Source organism: Clarias gariepinus, chromosome 24, assembly GCF_024256425.1.
Source record: "Clarias gariepinus isolate MV-2021 ecotype Netherlands chromosome 24, CGAR_prim_01v2, whole genome shotgun sequence".
In the NCBI taxonomy this organism is placed as follows: Eukaryota; Metazoa; Chordata; class Actinopteri; order Siluriformes; family Clariidae; genus Clarias; species Clarias gariepinus.
Window position 1 is genome coordinate 9,886,002 of NC_071123.1, and position 16,860 is coordinate 9,902,861.

Genomic DNA, 16,860 nt, shown 5'->3' on the forward strand with positions numbered 1-16,860 from the left:
GTGTGTGTGTGTGTGTGTGTGTATGTGTGTGTGTGTGTGTGAGAGAGAGAGAGAAATTGTGAGAGAATTTTTCTGCTTTATAATATTACGTAATTCCGTAAAGGAAAGAAAGGAACTGCCATTTTTTTCAAAACAGCTGTGTGTAATGTAGTTCCACATCTACACTTTTTCTCATGGGTGTCAGTGTGATGCTGTGCAGTTCTTCTCGGCTGGCAAGTTTCTTCTGTCTGGTGTCTCCATGACTGGAGGAAGCTCATGGTATCTGCAGTCTCTAGAGGAAACTAAATACTTTTTGAAAAAAAAAAACAACAACAACAAGCCACTCCTTGGTATGACTTGACTGACGATACAGGATATAATCTCATAAAACTTGCACTAACAGCGTATTTGGAGACAGTCTAGTTCCCTAATGCTGTATGAAACGTTGTCTGCCACATGTTCTAGTGAGCAAAAACAGTGGGCCAAAAGAATTAAGTCTAATTTGTGCACCTGGAGACAGATAAAGTGTCATCTTCATGAAGAACTTTGTCTTCATAGTGTATTGGCATACAAGCAAAGTTAATGCAGAGTTAATGCATGCTAAAAAGTGTAATATTATTATTTTTTGTTCTGGGACAATAATAGCACATTCTGGCTATTTATAACTAACGGCACAGACTTTTCCTTTTTCCTAGATCTGTTTAAGAGCTTTTAGAGCTGTATGTCAAAATTGTCTGAATTTGGCAAAAAGGGACAACGGAGAGAGAGAGAGAGAGAGAGAGAGTGAAAGACAGAATTGCTCCCAGTGGATGAATGAAGAGTTTGGTTTGTGGTAATGGGTGAGGTAAAGTGTAGTAAAGATGAAAGTGTTTGTGGTGCAAAAGGAAAACCACAGTAATTATGAGATCAGGGCATTGGTCAGCCTGCCTGCTTCCTCACGACTGTCTAAAATGTATGATAGGGAGCAGGTACTGAAAGGCAGACATAACAAACTCAATTACTGACTGCTTAGATTTGACTTGCTTTTGTTTTAAATTCATCACATTTATCAACAGCTGATGCCAATAGTTCCTGAAGGTGCTAAAACAAATTTAGGACTTTGGAATGTCATAATCCTGATTATTTAAGGTTAATGTCTGATAAACATGCTAATTTGATCGCATGGGGCCTAGAGCCTTCCTCAGGGATTTTAAGGTACAAGTTGGGATACACCCTGTGCCACCATTCATCACAGATTAAAAGCACACACACTTAAACTCCCAAACATATGCTCTGGGCAATTTTAAAATCCATCCATCATACACTGCATGTCTGCAAGCTGTGGGAGGAAACTGGAGTACCTGGAGGAAACCCCAAAAGCATAGGGAGAACATTCAAACCCCTAAACAGTGCAAACCACTAAGCCTCCATGCCAAATTCATGTCTTATGAAACACCTATTTAGTGGCACTAATTAAGTCTTACGGAACAGCTATTCATCTTTAGTACTTGTAACAATGCGGTTCTCACGAGGGGCAGAACTGCGTGAAAATGCTTTGCACTATTCAGAACTCCGCAGGCTGCCCTGCAGAATTATGAACAGGCAGTGGCACGGGCTTTTATGCACAAGGTTGCCAGGCAACCCCTCTGCAAGGCAATCAGTGTGGTTACGCAGCACCTGGCGGCGTGTCTATTTAAGGCCCCTGATACCTCGGCACTTCATGCGATCATTAGGTACTGTAGCACCAGTAAGATATCAGGACAAAGATCAAAATAGAAAAGACAAAGAAAAAGAAAAACAAGAAAATATAAGCGCACAGAAAGTCAAGAGACAGAGGCAAAGACCCAACCTCTGCCTCCCTAGGACACCGGTGAAAGAGAGAAAGAAAAAAAGTAACACCCTGTCCTTTAAGCACACACTCTTAAGTTAAGTACAGTATGAAGTGTACACAAAAAACACACAAACTCTCTCTCTTTTATAAACCTGGATAAGGGCATAGTCCCCGAGAGGATATAGATTTTTGTTTTAGTTCCCACACTATCTCAAAACGGAGAGGTCTTTCCGTGTGTATCATAAGCACTGACACAAACTTCTATTTCATTGTCCCCCTCTAAAGGGCTCTTATTAATATTATACTGTAAATATTGTAACAGTACCAAACATGATCATTTGAGTCTACTGTATGGGTTATTAATATTGTTTGGTCTATCATGCCACAAATTACCAACTATTGCTATTCTGCAGTGCAACTATTCTGCTGTGCAACTAGTGCTATTCTGACCAGGTATGTTACCACATCTGCGATTTCATCATGAACTGCAAGTTATAACAACAGCAAATGTAAAAGTTTAAGTAAAACTAACTGAAATTGTGTGTTTTGACACAATCGTGGAAATCCAGCGCGCTTCACAGAAGGTGCCTTACATGATTTGAAAAGAAGTCTTCCAGCACATATTCCAGAAATGGCAGCAACATGGAAGTGCTGTATTGCTGTGATCATGTATAAACTTATGTAAATAAAGTGCTTTCTTGTAAACAGAGGTAATCTAAAAACTTTTTGATACAACCTTTTGATAATAGATGGTACATTAACATTCAAGTTTATTAAATCCAACTGTAATTTGAATGAATCCCGTAACTAATGACTGCCACTTCACCATGGGAGGTCAGCTATTTCATAAAATTCAGTGAGGAATTTTCCATATTAGAATTTATCATTTTAGATGGGCTTTCAACTAATAGCGGTGTATTGTACAGCAGTGGTTCATACTGTAAACCCTGGCCCTTGAGTACCCCCTACCTTCCACATTATAGTGTTTTCTCTGCTTTAAGTGCACCTGATTTAACTCATGAGCTACTTAGGAAACTTTTCTAAATAGAAGAGGATTTAGTAAAGCAGGGAAACACACAAATGTGGAGCGCAGGGACCAGCATTGGGAATATTGATGTATGGTATTACAGATGGAGCAATACCACTTTTTCTACTCTAATGCAAAATACCTGGTAAGAAAACCAAGCTGATAAGTATTATATTATGCAAACAAAACTGTTTCAAAACAAGACCTTGAAGCCCAAGTGGCACAGATATTTCCGGCAACTCAGCATAGGTCAATGATAATAAAAAATAAAACAAAAGTGCTTATATGGAGGTCTTGCTAGTGTGTGTTAATGGGGAGATTTCAAACTTCAAACTGTGTATTTGGGTTTAAAAAAAGTAATAAAAAAAAGTAAAATAAAGATATTTTATAATGTATGAATTTTACCACTACCGGAATATGGGACAGACGTCGCAAAAAAAAAAAATGTAGAACTCTCAAATTAATCATATTTTTATTATTTTTTGTTCATAGAAACAACCGAAAACAACAATGAAAATACAAGATCATGTGTGTATGTGCTACTTCTTTGCACATGTGACCCACGTCCTAATTTTTTGTTTAGTCATGTTTGAGAAAAATGGTTAAAATAAACTAAAATTCAGTTTATCATATTGCCTATTTTGTGCTGAAAAAAAAAGGTTATTACACTCTAGTGTAAAATGCACAATCCTGAGCCCTATATAAGTAGGCCTATGTTTATTAAAATAAAAAATAATAATGAAAAATAATAGCTAAAATGCTCTGTTCGCTAAAATGTTCTTGTATAATGTTAAGAACCATTTTATTATAGCAAGTGTACTAACTCCAGGATAATACCATAATTCTTCCTTTTTCCCTCCATTACTTGATCCATCATTTACTATTGTATTAGTACTCTTATTGTACTAGACTCTTACCAATATTGGACTAATGGATATCAGTCATATTGGACTGATGGATATCTACCCAGTGCAGATGCTCTATCAATCATGATCCAGCTATTTGAGCTAATGAAGATCTGTTTTATGAGGAACAATAAAAATGTTTAAATATGCCAGTCTAGTCCGCTTGACTGCTCAAATATTCTCAGAGAGTACTGGATGTTTTCAGGCCAACCTGCACCATGTGGTATCTTTTTAAAACAACTGTACTGATTTTTATGACACATAGACACTCTTCCATGACGTTCTCTCCGACTCTGTGTTATTTCAATGAAATATGATACATTTCTTGCATACTGCCTGCAGTTTTCCCTCATCCAACTGGTTCAGTGGACCAGGAGACAACCCTCATGATTCATCTTCTTGCAAAATTTAATATTTGAATCAACTGTTACCGAAAACAAAGTTTTATCAGTCCAGACCATGAAAATATTTGGTCTCCCCTCCCTGTCTCACAGGATCGCACTGGAGCCGATTCATCAGGCTTTTTAATACAGCCATTGTTTTTGCTCTTTCCCCTTTTCTGCCTGTTGTTTACCTTATACATGCATATACGATTGATTTCTGTTGTACAGCCAGTCACGCATAGTTAGTGTTGTAGACATAGCCTCTGGTAAACATCCTGTGCTTTAGTCTACACAATAATAATGTGGTAGCTGTTGCTAGTTGCAACATAGACTGTATTTAAAAAAAAAAAAGAAAAACAGATATACAATACAATCTGCATTTTCTCACTGTCAAACTCAAATCCCAGACACCCTTGTGCACTGATCATGTATTTAAAACGATGAACAAATTTTAAGAACATTTTTAGGAATAAACTTGCCATCACATAAACAAAGTTTACTTGGATGTAACACAATGCTTTACTAAACGGAGTATGTCGATTTCTGTTTAGTGCTCCAAATATGCATATGTGAGCTTGACATATGTCAGAAAGATCTTTTTCCCCCCCTGTTGCAGCATAACAATGCCCCCGTGCTCAAAGCAAGCTTCACAATGACATGTTGTGCCATAGTTGGAGTGGATGAAGTCAAGCCCCCCTGCACAGGGCCCTGACTTGAACTCTAATGAACTCCTGAAGGATGAACTGGAATGGTGAGAGCACCCTAGGTCTCCGACGTTTTCAGTGCACTTGAGGCTGATCCACACAGCCACTTTTCAACATTCACATAATGGAAAACCTTTCCAGAGGAGTGGATGCTGACATAGTATGCAAAAAAGGTAAAGCACTTTATAATGTAATGTCCACACTGGTCTAGTGTGAACACATAGTGTTGCTGGTTTTACCCAATAAAAGCAATCATGTGCATAAAAAAGCATAAATGTGTGCCTCTGTTGATATTTGTGTTTGTACGTAATGTGGAGCACATCTCTTTAAATTCCTGCACCTTATCTGCTTTCTTAATACTTGCTCAACTAATGTCTAAACCCCCAACAATCTGGGTAATGTGCTTTGGCACCCTAAAACTATTAGAGGTTTAGTTGTTTCTAAGACAAAGTGATTGCTTCTCAACTCCAAAGCTATCTTAAATGAAAAAAAAATAGTAATTCTAGTTTTTCTATGTAGAGCACTGAGATAGCTCTTGTAAGAATCATTGATGTCATTAAAATCCTGTTTTGCTGACACTGGTAATACTCATATCTGGTTTATATCTGTTAACTATCTAGAACATTATGGATAAATTTCACCATTTTCAGTATTGAAAAACAAAAATTAGAAACATCTTTTACTGGCTTATTTTAATGCACTGCAAATAGATTTTTGCTCATATTGCAGCCTCAAATTACTTAACTATAAGGTTTAAGCTTCATAATTTCAGTTAAAACCATAATAAGCATTTAAACAGAATACATCCAAATTCAAAAGCTCCTTCGAAAGCTCCTACAATTTTCTATTTAAAGCACTGAACAAAGAGCTTCTCCGTGGGTTGTCAGACTGGTCTCTGTAGAGGGACAGTCATTCGGTGTTCTGTCCCCTGACCTCCATTCCACAGTCACTTATTGTCTGTTTTCCTCATCGAGGTATACTACCATACATGTACTGTATATAATCACATACAGACGTATATGTATACGTCATACCTCAAGTGAACCCCCATTAATTTCTTCTTCTTTCCAAGTGTTTTGATTACCAGTGCAGAACACTGCCTGTAGCAAACTAATGTGTAAGTAGTGGAGCAATGTGGCATTTTACAAGCCTTGGAAGAGGACATACACTTTTTACTACAGCAACAATTAAGATTTACATTCATTTGTCCACCCAGAGTCCAGGAAAATAGTTACTCACAAACACATCAATATTTGTCCTCTTACTAAGACTCTCTTCTAAAAAAAGAGATGTTTATGTGACTCGTTGTCTATACTAATTTATCCTGTATATCTATTTACAGGTGATATGAATGTGGGAAAAAAGACAACTACTGTAGAAAACAACTTTGAGTATTGTAAGTGAAAAACATTTTTAAACTATATACAGTGTTTACGGAAAGTATTCATAGTGCATCACTTTTTCTACATTTTGTTATGTCACAGCCTTATTCGAAAATGGATGGAATTCATTTTTTTCTCAGAATTCTACACACAACACCCCATAATGACAACATGGAAAAAGTTTACTTGAGATTTTTGAAAATGTATTTAAAAATAAAATGAGGAAGCACATGTACATAAGTATTCACAGCCTTATGGGCGCATCCTGTTTCCCCTGATCATCCTTGAGCAATCTACCAATCAGGCCTATATGATGAGTGGCGAGACGGAAGCCACTAAAAGGCACATGGCAGCCACCAGGACCCTGAGACCATGAGAAACAAAATTCCCAGGTCTGATGAGATCCTCTGGCCATTCTACCATACAGTATCTCTGCAGCAATCCACCAATCGGGCCTATATGGTAGAGCCGCCATGTGCCTTTTATTAAGGAGTGGCTTCCATCCTTCTAGATGGGTTCTCCTCTCTCCACGGAGAACCTCTGTCTGAAGCTCTGACAGAGTGACCATCGCGTTCACTTAACCATCGGGTTAAAAACAAAATAACAGGTCTTTGAGGGTCAGGAATCTGGCTGATAAGCAAGTGATCAAATACTTATTTGACACAGTAATTCACAAATAAATTGTTCAAAAACCATACAATTTCATTTTTGGATTTTTCATTTATGTCTCTCACAGTGGAAATGCACCTATGCTGAAAATTGTAGACCCCTCCATGATTTCTAAATAAGAGAACTTGCAAAATCACAGACTGATCAAATATTTATTGACCTCACTGTAATACAAAGGCTGGTGAGGAATTAGTCATCAGCATCATAATTCTAGGTAAAATCACACTGCAAAACATTAAAAATACCCTACAATTTTGCTCTCTTACACAGAATGAGCAAAGGCAAATTACATCATCTCAGCTTTCTTCATAAAAAAAAACCCTTGAGAGAGGAACATACAGTACACTCGCCATGGGTGCAGCCCTACTATTAATTTCTCTGGAAGCATGAGCTATAATATCTTTGAGAAAAACAGATTCTTTATCATTCAACACAATCAGGGAAGACAGATTTTTGTAACTAACATTTCCTGTGGTTCATGCTCAACCCACAACCCCTGACCTATTTATTATGATAAATTGGTATGTACTGCCCTTTAACCAAAGCACAAGATGATAATCTTACTGGAATCTAACCTTTATTTTGTAAGAGGTCTTAATAATATGGAAATGCATGTGCGAATATATACAGTACATAAGTATATATGTACTGTATATACATTCACTCACACACTCACTCACTCATCGTCTATACTAATTTATTCTGTATACAGGGTCGTGGGGGGGCTGAGGCAGGGTACACCCTGGATGGGGTGCCAATCTATCACAGGGAACACACATACACACACTTATTCACACACTATGGTCAATTTTTGGTCGAGCGCCAATTAGCTTAATCTGTATGTCTTTGGACTGTGGGAGGAAACCGGAGTATCGGAGAGAACCCTCCAAGCACAGGGAGAACATAGAAACTCTATGCAGGCAGAGACAGAAATCGAACCTGGCTGGGAATTAAACCCAGGCTCTGGAGGTGCAAGGTGACAGTTTCAACCACAGTTTAAGTATATACTGTATGTATAAGTGGCATAAGCATAACCTTTATACAGACAGAAGTGAGTGAGAAGTCAGATCTAAAGTTAGGAATAATGGAAAGACATGATTCCATAATATAAATGTACAGTATGAATGCACAATGCATTTACAGTATATCTATTTACAGGTACCTGGTCATGGTCATTGCAGATTGTGTATACAGTTTGCAAAGACAGGTGCATCTCTTGTGCAAGTCAGTGACATGTTATTAGTCGATTTTTGAGGATGAGACAGTGCATTCACTGAATGTTCACAGGAATGGCTACAGAAATTGTACCAGTCCCAGTTTGATTTAAACACCCCTCCCTTAGCTGTCAAACCAGACTTCACATAAAATGCCATCAGAAGTAACACTAATGGCATTTTTACAAATTGTATTACAGTATGTTGTTCGCCAACTTCATATTCTCACGCAGAAAGAGGAAGGGTGTGTTGGGCGTCCACGGTGCGTTTTACCCCCGAAAATAATTGAGGCTCACCTACTTCTGGGTAAAACGCACCATGGATGCCCAACGTTCCCTTCATCTTTCTGCGGAGGACATGAAGTTCTTGAAGTTTGTCAAACACAGTTTGGTTAAGGATCCCACAGAACGTGTGCTAACAGTCTCTCATTGGCAGCCATTTGCATAGTTTCAGATATCTAAGATAAATAAAAGCATCACGCTGATTAGATCGATTGCTTCTGACTGAGAATGTGGAAATGCAGAAATAAATACAGTAAATGGAGAAATGTGGAAATGCAGAAATAAATGTATGTAAAAAAGCGGAAAATCTAAAATAGATAAATAAAGAAATGTGACACAAAAAATAAATAAAGAAAGAAATGTGGAAATTCAGAAATAGATAAATCTCGAAAGTAGGAATATATTTAGCAATTTGCCAGGGCTTATTGTATTTATGTATTTATTTATTTCTATATTTACTTATTTATTCACACATTTATTTATTTATTTATTTATTTATTTCTATATTTACTTATTCATTCACAAATTTATTTATTTATAAATATGTCATGTTTAGTTCTCCATAACAGAGCCTCATCCTTACTGGCCAACTGCTACAAATCCACATATCTTACAGTGCTGCAGCCTTATTGGCCAGGACTTGTTGTGCTGGAGTAACAGAAGTGCGTTTAAATCTTTCTGCATAAAAAGCATTGTAAACTTGACATTTCTTGACTAGTTATTTTTATATTTCTGGGCAAATACAAAAACTTCTGGCACTGAGAATCTTCGTAGTTAAGCTATAATCAGTGAATCAGTGCTAGGTGCTTATAAGAAGAAGTGAGTATCAGATTATTTAAATTAAAATCTTTCACCATTTTAATGAATTGTAAATGCTCACATACAATTTTAAAATCATATAGCTTTTTATATAGGAATCTGCCAGTATAAGACTGTCAAACACAGTTTGGTTAAGGTCACACTCTAAAAAATAAAACTGTGCTGTACTCAATTTTTTTGGTGAAACATTTTTACACTTAAAAATATTGAGTAAATATAAAAAAATATAAAAATCATGTAAAATATACTTCATGAATTGAGTACAAGTCAGTAAAAAAATTAAGTAGACCTGAATAACTATATTTAGTACAATGATGTACAAAATTGAGTAAATGTAATGAAAATTAGAAGTTAATGAAAAGTGAAAATGAGTAAAATAATTGAGTAGATATAATTGAAATGGAAGGTAGAAGATACTGAAAATTATACTATTATTTAATAAACCAATGTGCTACATTAACTAAATATTTTAACTGAATAAAAGGACCAATACACACATTTTCATTTTAATTAAACATTTATTTGCCAAATTTGACAAGACATGAAGTCTAAACTCAACCTGGTTTACTTTGCAAATGACATGTAACAAGATCATAAACAAAGAGCTGAATTTATGTTATTAGTAAACAGTTTCAGAAACAATACTTACGCCACAAGTATTATACAGTTAACACATGGAAAGTAGACTTTTGTATTAGAATCTAATGAGTCACATTTTACATCTGAAAGATTGCACACCTTCACACTTCAGTTTCCTGCAAACTGTGGGATCCATACAAATGTGTGTGCAGACCTTCTCAAATCTTAAAGAAGCAATGACAGTCTAAATGAAGACAGGACACTAAATATCCATGACCAACAAGTACCATGCTTCACTCAGTAATGATCAAAATTCCTTTTGATGATGCGACAAATGTCCGGAGCTTACACCGCCATCCCATAATGCTGGCACCTAAAAAAGGAACAAAAGTATACAAGTAAGTACAAGTGTGACTGTTACTATAAAGTCTACCAGACTGGTAAAATAGTACTTCCATTCAAATACATACTTTTTGGACTTATAGTCTATTTCTATCTTTGATTCAATGGTTACAGATTTAATACTTCTGTAACATTTAAAACGTTGACATTTACCTCCTGTTTTATCTCCATTCAACTTCTCTTCATTAGTGGTGTTGGTGCTGTGAAAGAGATATAGAAAATATATAACATGTTTCACACAAACACATATATAACAATATACTATATAATAACAATATAATATATAACATGTTTCACTTCAATATTTTAATTTCATATTACTTTCTCCCAATTCTAATTCTGAGAGAAATGTTGTATTTTCACTAAATCTTTATATTTCATAGCTTTAGTTACTAGTACAGTACTTAGCACATTTATTTGATAACATCTGCTGCTGCGTGCTCAGTGTTTAATCATGTTAAAAATACTCATATACAGTAACGGATAAAACAGTACCAGAACCCGGACACTGCACCGCATTTCTGCTGTTTAAACAGGATTTGGTCCACGTTTCCTCCTTAAAGTGTCGGAGTGAAATGAGCAGACTCGCGGTTCAGTGTGTGAGGTGTGTAATGTTACACATGCGGTAATTATTTGAACATGCTAGTTTTATATCCTCGCCACAGTGGCGGTTGGCTGCACAAAATCACCGCATTTGGCGGGAGAAATTCAAATATTGCGGCACAACCGCCGCCGTTTACACCGAGAAACCCGGAGGAAACCCGGACATGCACGCGCTGCTGCTCGGTGTTAAATCTCTCCTTTTACACCAGAGTTTAAGTGTCTGTATTAAACGCGCTTTAGCTGAGCAGTTTGGTGGTTGGAACAAACAAGCTAAATCACACTGAACCCCAGGACTGACCTGTTGCTAGCTATCGTTAGCTCTGGAGCTCGGCTGTGACAGGATTCAGAACAGTAACTCACACCCTATAAAGTTGTGTGTGCAGGCAGACAGAGTCATTATTACAGTAACTTGTGTTAGCTGTTTACTCACCAGGATTTGTAAGGAATGTTCCAGAATGTCCCAGATGCTTCATGTCCATTCTCACATCCTCACAGCCTTCTTGTCTCTGATGTTACACCAGACTTCCCATGAGCACTTGCACAGGGCAATTTACTCAATTATTTAAGTTTTTGTTGTTAAAAATAAAGAATATTGAGTTGGAATAATTTATAATTGTAGTTCTTGAAACTAATCAGTACAATTACTCCATTAACAGATATTTTGATTTAAATGTATCAAAAAATATTAAGTGCATGTTAAAAATATAATTCAGTTAGTCAAATACTGATTTTTACTAGTGAAGTAAACTTAAGTTATAGTGTAAATTTAAGACAAAATGAATAATTGGTTTTTTAGGCATTTATTTTGATTTGTCTAACTCAAACAATCATGTATGTGACTTTTAGAGATTTTATTAAGGTAACATAACTTTTTTATAACTGTGAAATTTACAAGGCCACAGAATCATTTTTTAGAGTGCAACAGCCATCTCAGCATTAAGCTGAACTAAATCGTCCATCAATCTTTCGACTCGATATAAAACATAGTCATTTGCTGCAAGGTTCTCAATTTCACCGGCTAATGATCTTAACTCATTAGCGGCAGCTTGTAAAAAAAATTAAAATAAATACCCCATAGTTGCCAGACAGCAGTCATTACAAGCCAAGGCATTACTAGTTGAGTCGAAACAATCTCACTTCATTAAACCAATCACGGTTTCGACTAAAGCTGGGATCGCCTACCTTATCAGCATACAGCGACAAAGACATAAATGTAGAAACATAGAAATGCAGAAATAAATAAATGTAGAAATGTGGAAAATCTAAAATACAGTAGATAAACAAAGAAATGACACGAAAATAAATAAATAAATGTGGAAATTCATAAATAAATAAATCTTGAAATATTTTAATAAACAAAAGTAGGAATATATTTAGCAATTTTCCAGGGCTTATTGTATTTACACATTTATTTATTTATATATTTATTTCCATATTTACATATTTATTCACACATTCATTTATTAATAATTATGTCATGTTTAGTCCTCCATACTCTGTAAGACCTGTCCACCTAAGGATGTTTCTGTTAGAAAGGCACAGAAACTAAAAACTGCAATTGAAATAGTTTTTTTTTTTTCATTTCAAAGTTTTAATTTTATTTCTTTATCTTCTTTGCCACTCACCAGCTTTAGTTAGGCTAAATTAGGCTTAATTAGATTTTAGAGCTACCCCAATACTTCATAGATTCCCTTTAGAGCTACCCTAATACTTTATAGTGACATGATACATTTCTGATGCGAATCTCCCATTTCACTACATTCTAAAGGTGCTCAGTAGAAGTGTCTGTTGACTTTAGAGGCCATTCGAGTATAGTGCACTCATTGTCATGTTCAAAAAATTAGTTTGAGATGATTTTTAGCTCTGTAATATGACATGTTTTCCTGTTGTCATAAAAGGATGGACATGGTCAGCAACAATACTCATGTAGGCTGTGGCATTTATGCCCCACACCATTACACCACCACCAGCCTGAACTGTTAATACAAGGCACGATGGAATCTTTCATGTTGTTTACGCGCAGGCAATTTTTTTTTCCAATCTTCTATTGTACAATTTTGGTGAGCCCATGCAAATTGTAGCCTTAGTTTCCAGTTCTTGGCTGGTGTAGCCTATCTACCTTAAGTGATAACTTGTTGTGCATTCAGAGATGCTCTTCACCTCATTTGTAACAAGATGTTAGTTTTACTATTGCCTTTTTTACTGTTAGCTTTTTATTAGACCAGTCTGGCCATTCTCCCATGATTTCTGGCATCAACAAGGCATTTTTGTCCACAGAACTGTTATTCAGTGGATAGTTTTTCCTTTTTAGCCTATTGTCCATAAACCCTAAATCAGAAGTTTTGGAAATACAATACTCAAAATATCCCTTCTGGCAACAACAACCACATGACATTCAAAGTCACTTAAATCACCTTTCTTCTCCATTTTGATGCCTGGTTTGAACTTCAACAGATCAACTTGACCATGTCTACATATCTAAATGCATTGAGTTGCTGCCATGCGATTACCTGATTAGATATTATCATTAACAATTAATAAAATAAAAAGTAATAACGTCATTTGGAGGGCGAATGGGCAGATGCTTGGGTAACGTTAGCTCTGCTCAGTGTACCTCCATGTCTGAAGAAATGAGATAGGCGGCATCCAACATATGCGATATACTGTGTGTTGTTTTTTTTTTTGTTTTTTTTGCACTTCAGTTTTGGTTGAGTGGTCTCAAGACTTATACAAAAGAAGAAGAAAAAAGTTTTGTATCTGAGAAGACCGTATTTGGCAATACCTATCGAATGCTGAAATTCTTCACATTTTTTCTGTCAACATAAAAACATAAAAGAGATAACAAACATGGCCCATAAAGAGCAAAACATGCATACCAGTGAAGAAAGGTAATATGTAGGAGAACAAACATGGGCAAAAAAAAAAAAAAAACATGGGCAAAGCTCAGCTAAGCCTTACAGTGGGGTTAATGTTTCCAATTAATATGGGGAAAGAGAGGAAGAAGAAAAAATGGAGCTGGCTGATAGATTATGTCATCTGTTTTCATTCTGGTGCATACTGTAGCTGAATTTCTAGAGTGTTCTGAGCATCTACTCCAATATACTGTACTGTTATAGCCAGGTACAGTCTTAAACAGGGGGTGAAAGTAGTTTTACATTTTTACCAGTGGTTTGTAGCCAAACATGGGGAGAATAAACCATGGAGTTGGTAGACATTCCTGTACATCTTAAATGTTTCACTTCAGCCTTGAGTTAGAAGCTAGTTAGCTTCATAGTTTATGCTATCCATGAACAAAGTATAGTGAGGTGAGTCATGAACCTGTCAGTGTATTGGCAGAAGCTCAAGCTCACGTTTACTAGCAGTAATAAAAGATCAAAACACAAACACAGTTGGTACAGAAGCAATTCTAAATGACTTTTAGAAAGATTATTAAGGAGAAGTGTTGTTTAAGTTGACAATGTTATGATATGGGTTTTCTTGCTGAAAATGATTCTGTTAAATGTGGGCTTGAGCAGGCAGCTGCTGTCTTTCCAGTGCTGCATACTGCCACTGAATCTTTTAGTTCCGAGTACACGACTGTACTGACTTTCCCCATTTACATCAAAATCAGTGCTGATTAGGTTTACAAGTTTACTAAGTATGGGTTTAATTATTATAAAATAAATTCAAATAGTAAAATATTAAATAATGGAAAAAAAATTGTAGCTATCAAACTCAAACTTTATCAAAATGGTATAGTATATTAAAAAATTCTGTTTTCTGTATTTACATATTTTCATACAATGGCACATTTTGTCTCAAAAATAATATGGAGAACTCCAAGCAGGGATAATGTATGTAATAGGGGATTTGAATAGCTGAAAAGTGACATTTAGTTTTTTTAATGTAGTGATAGTATAGCATACTTACAGTGTAAGGCTCTCTCTCTCTCTCTCTCTCTCTCTCTCTCTCTCACACACACACACACACACACACACACACACACACACACACACAGGGTACCATTCCACACTGGCCTAACATGCAAACAACAAAAACCTCCTATCTTAAGCCTAACTTATATATTACTGACAGATTTAATACAATAATTTAGTTATTACAGTGAATTGCAAAGTTCAATACAGACAAGATTGGTAAGGTAGAAATGTCAAACCTCAAATCAAAGTGTCTGCAGAATTCTACATAAGAAACAGTATAGTGCTAAGCACACAATACAGAGGAATGGAATTCTTCACATGTGCTTGATACAGATCATATGGTATGCATGAACATACAGTACTTTACACCCTACTTTTGACCCGTAATAAAATAACTTATTGTCCTCAGTGTGGACTTTAAAGGACACATACTATACATTTATACAATATGTTCAAGCGATACATAAAGTCCCGACACAGAATGAACAAAATACCTCAGCATGATGTGTTTTTAACTGTTCCTTTTTAGCTCAAACCCCTGCTGCTTGTGTCTGGCCAGCTGCTTTTTGTTGTCTTAGCAATTACGAAGCTGGAATGTGAAAAGTGTTAAAGAGAGTTAATTAGCTGACTTATAATTTAATAAATAGGCATTAAAGCCAGAGGGTTGGTGAGCAAAAAGATTTCCAACGATAATCACTTTTTTTTTTTTTAGGGGCTGATATTGGGTCAATCAAGTACTGTATTTAAAGTTTATTTTCAAGAATATACTAAGCCTGTGTTCTCAGAAAAGGTTTGAGGGATAGTGGGATTGGATATAACTATTTGTATAAATGAACAAATAGCAATTTGAGGAGGAGAAGAGGAGAGATGGCAGTTAGGTATGGTCACAGTCACACAATGTATAATGTGAATGTATATTAACTGTGCAAGCAGAGACTCCGGCAGGACTAACTATGACAGCATAACTAAAAGGGAGAGCCAGAAGGAAACACAAACATGAGGGCTTCCTGAGATGTAAAGCAAACAATCACCTCACCGTCAGCAAACCTGAGTGATCAATGAGAGTGAGGAAGACAGCATCTAAACATACCAGTTCACCATAATACTCTACATCCATGAGTCCCCCAGATCTACTCCTTTACCTACTGTAAGGCTAATCTATTTATAAAAATGCTTGATTAAATAAATAGAATTTTAGCCTGGACTTAAACACTGAGACTGTGTTTGAGTCCCGAACACTATTTGGAAGACTATTCCATAATTTTGGGGCTTTGTAAGAAAAAGCTCTGCCCCAGCTGTATTTTTATATGCGGTACTGACAAGCAGCCTGCATCCTTTAATTGAAGTAGGCATGGCGGTTCGTAAGACACTAGCAGTTCACTCAGGTACTGCGGCCCGAGACCATTTAATGCTTTATACTATATGTCAAGAGTAGTATTTTAAAATCAATGTAAAATTTCACAGGGAGCCAGTGAAGTGAAGATAAGATAGAGGTGATGTGTTCATATCTTCTTCTAGTGAGGACTCTCGCTGCTGAATTCTGGACTAGCTGAAGCTTATTTATGCACCTAGTTAAACAACCAGACAGTAAGGCATTACAATAGTCCAACCTAGAGGTGATAAAAGCATGAACTAGTTTTTCTGCATCGTTTAGCGACAATATATTTCTTATCTTGGCAATATTACTGAGGTGAAAGAATGCTATCCTGGTAATATTACTTACATGAGCTTCAAATGAAAGGCTGGAATCTATAATCACACCAAGGTATTTTACTGTTGCACTTGATGGAACAGAAAGGCCATCTAAAGTTATGGTGTGATCTAAAATTTTACTCCTAGCTGTATGCGGTCCTATGACTAAAACTTCTGTCTTATCAGGATAAAGCAGAAGGAAGGTAATTAGCATCCAATTTCTTATGTCCTGCACACATTGCTCAACTTTAGTAAGCTGTTTTTTCTCATCAGGTTTTGCTGAGACATATAACTGTGTGTCGTCAGCATAACAATGAAAACTAATACCATGCTTACGGATTATGTTGCCCAGAGGAAGCATGTAAAGGGAAAAAAGCAGTGGACCTAAAACTGAACCCTGCGGAACGCCAAACTCCAGAACATGCAGAATAATCACCATTTAGGTCTACATACTGATAACGATGGGTCAGATAGGATCTGAGCCAGGAGAGGGC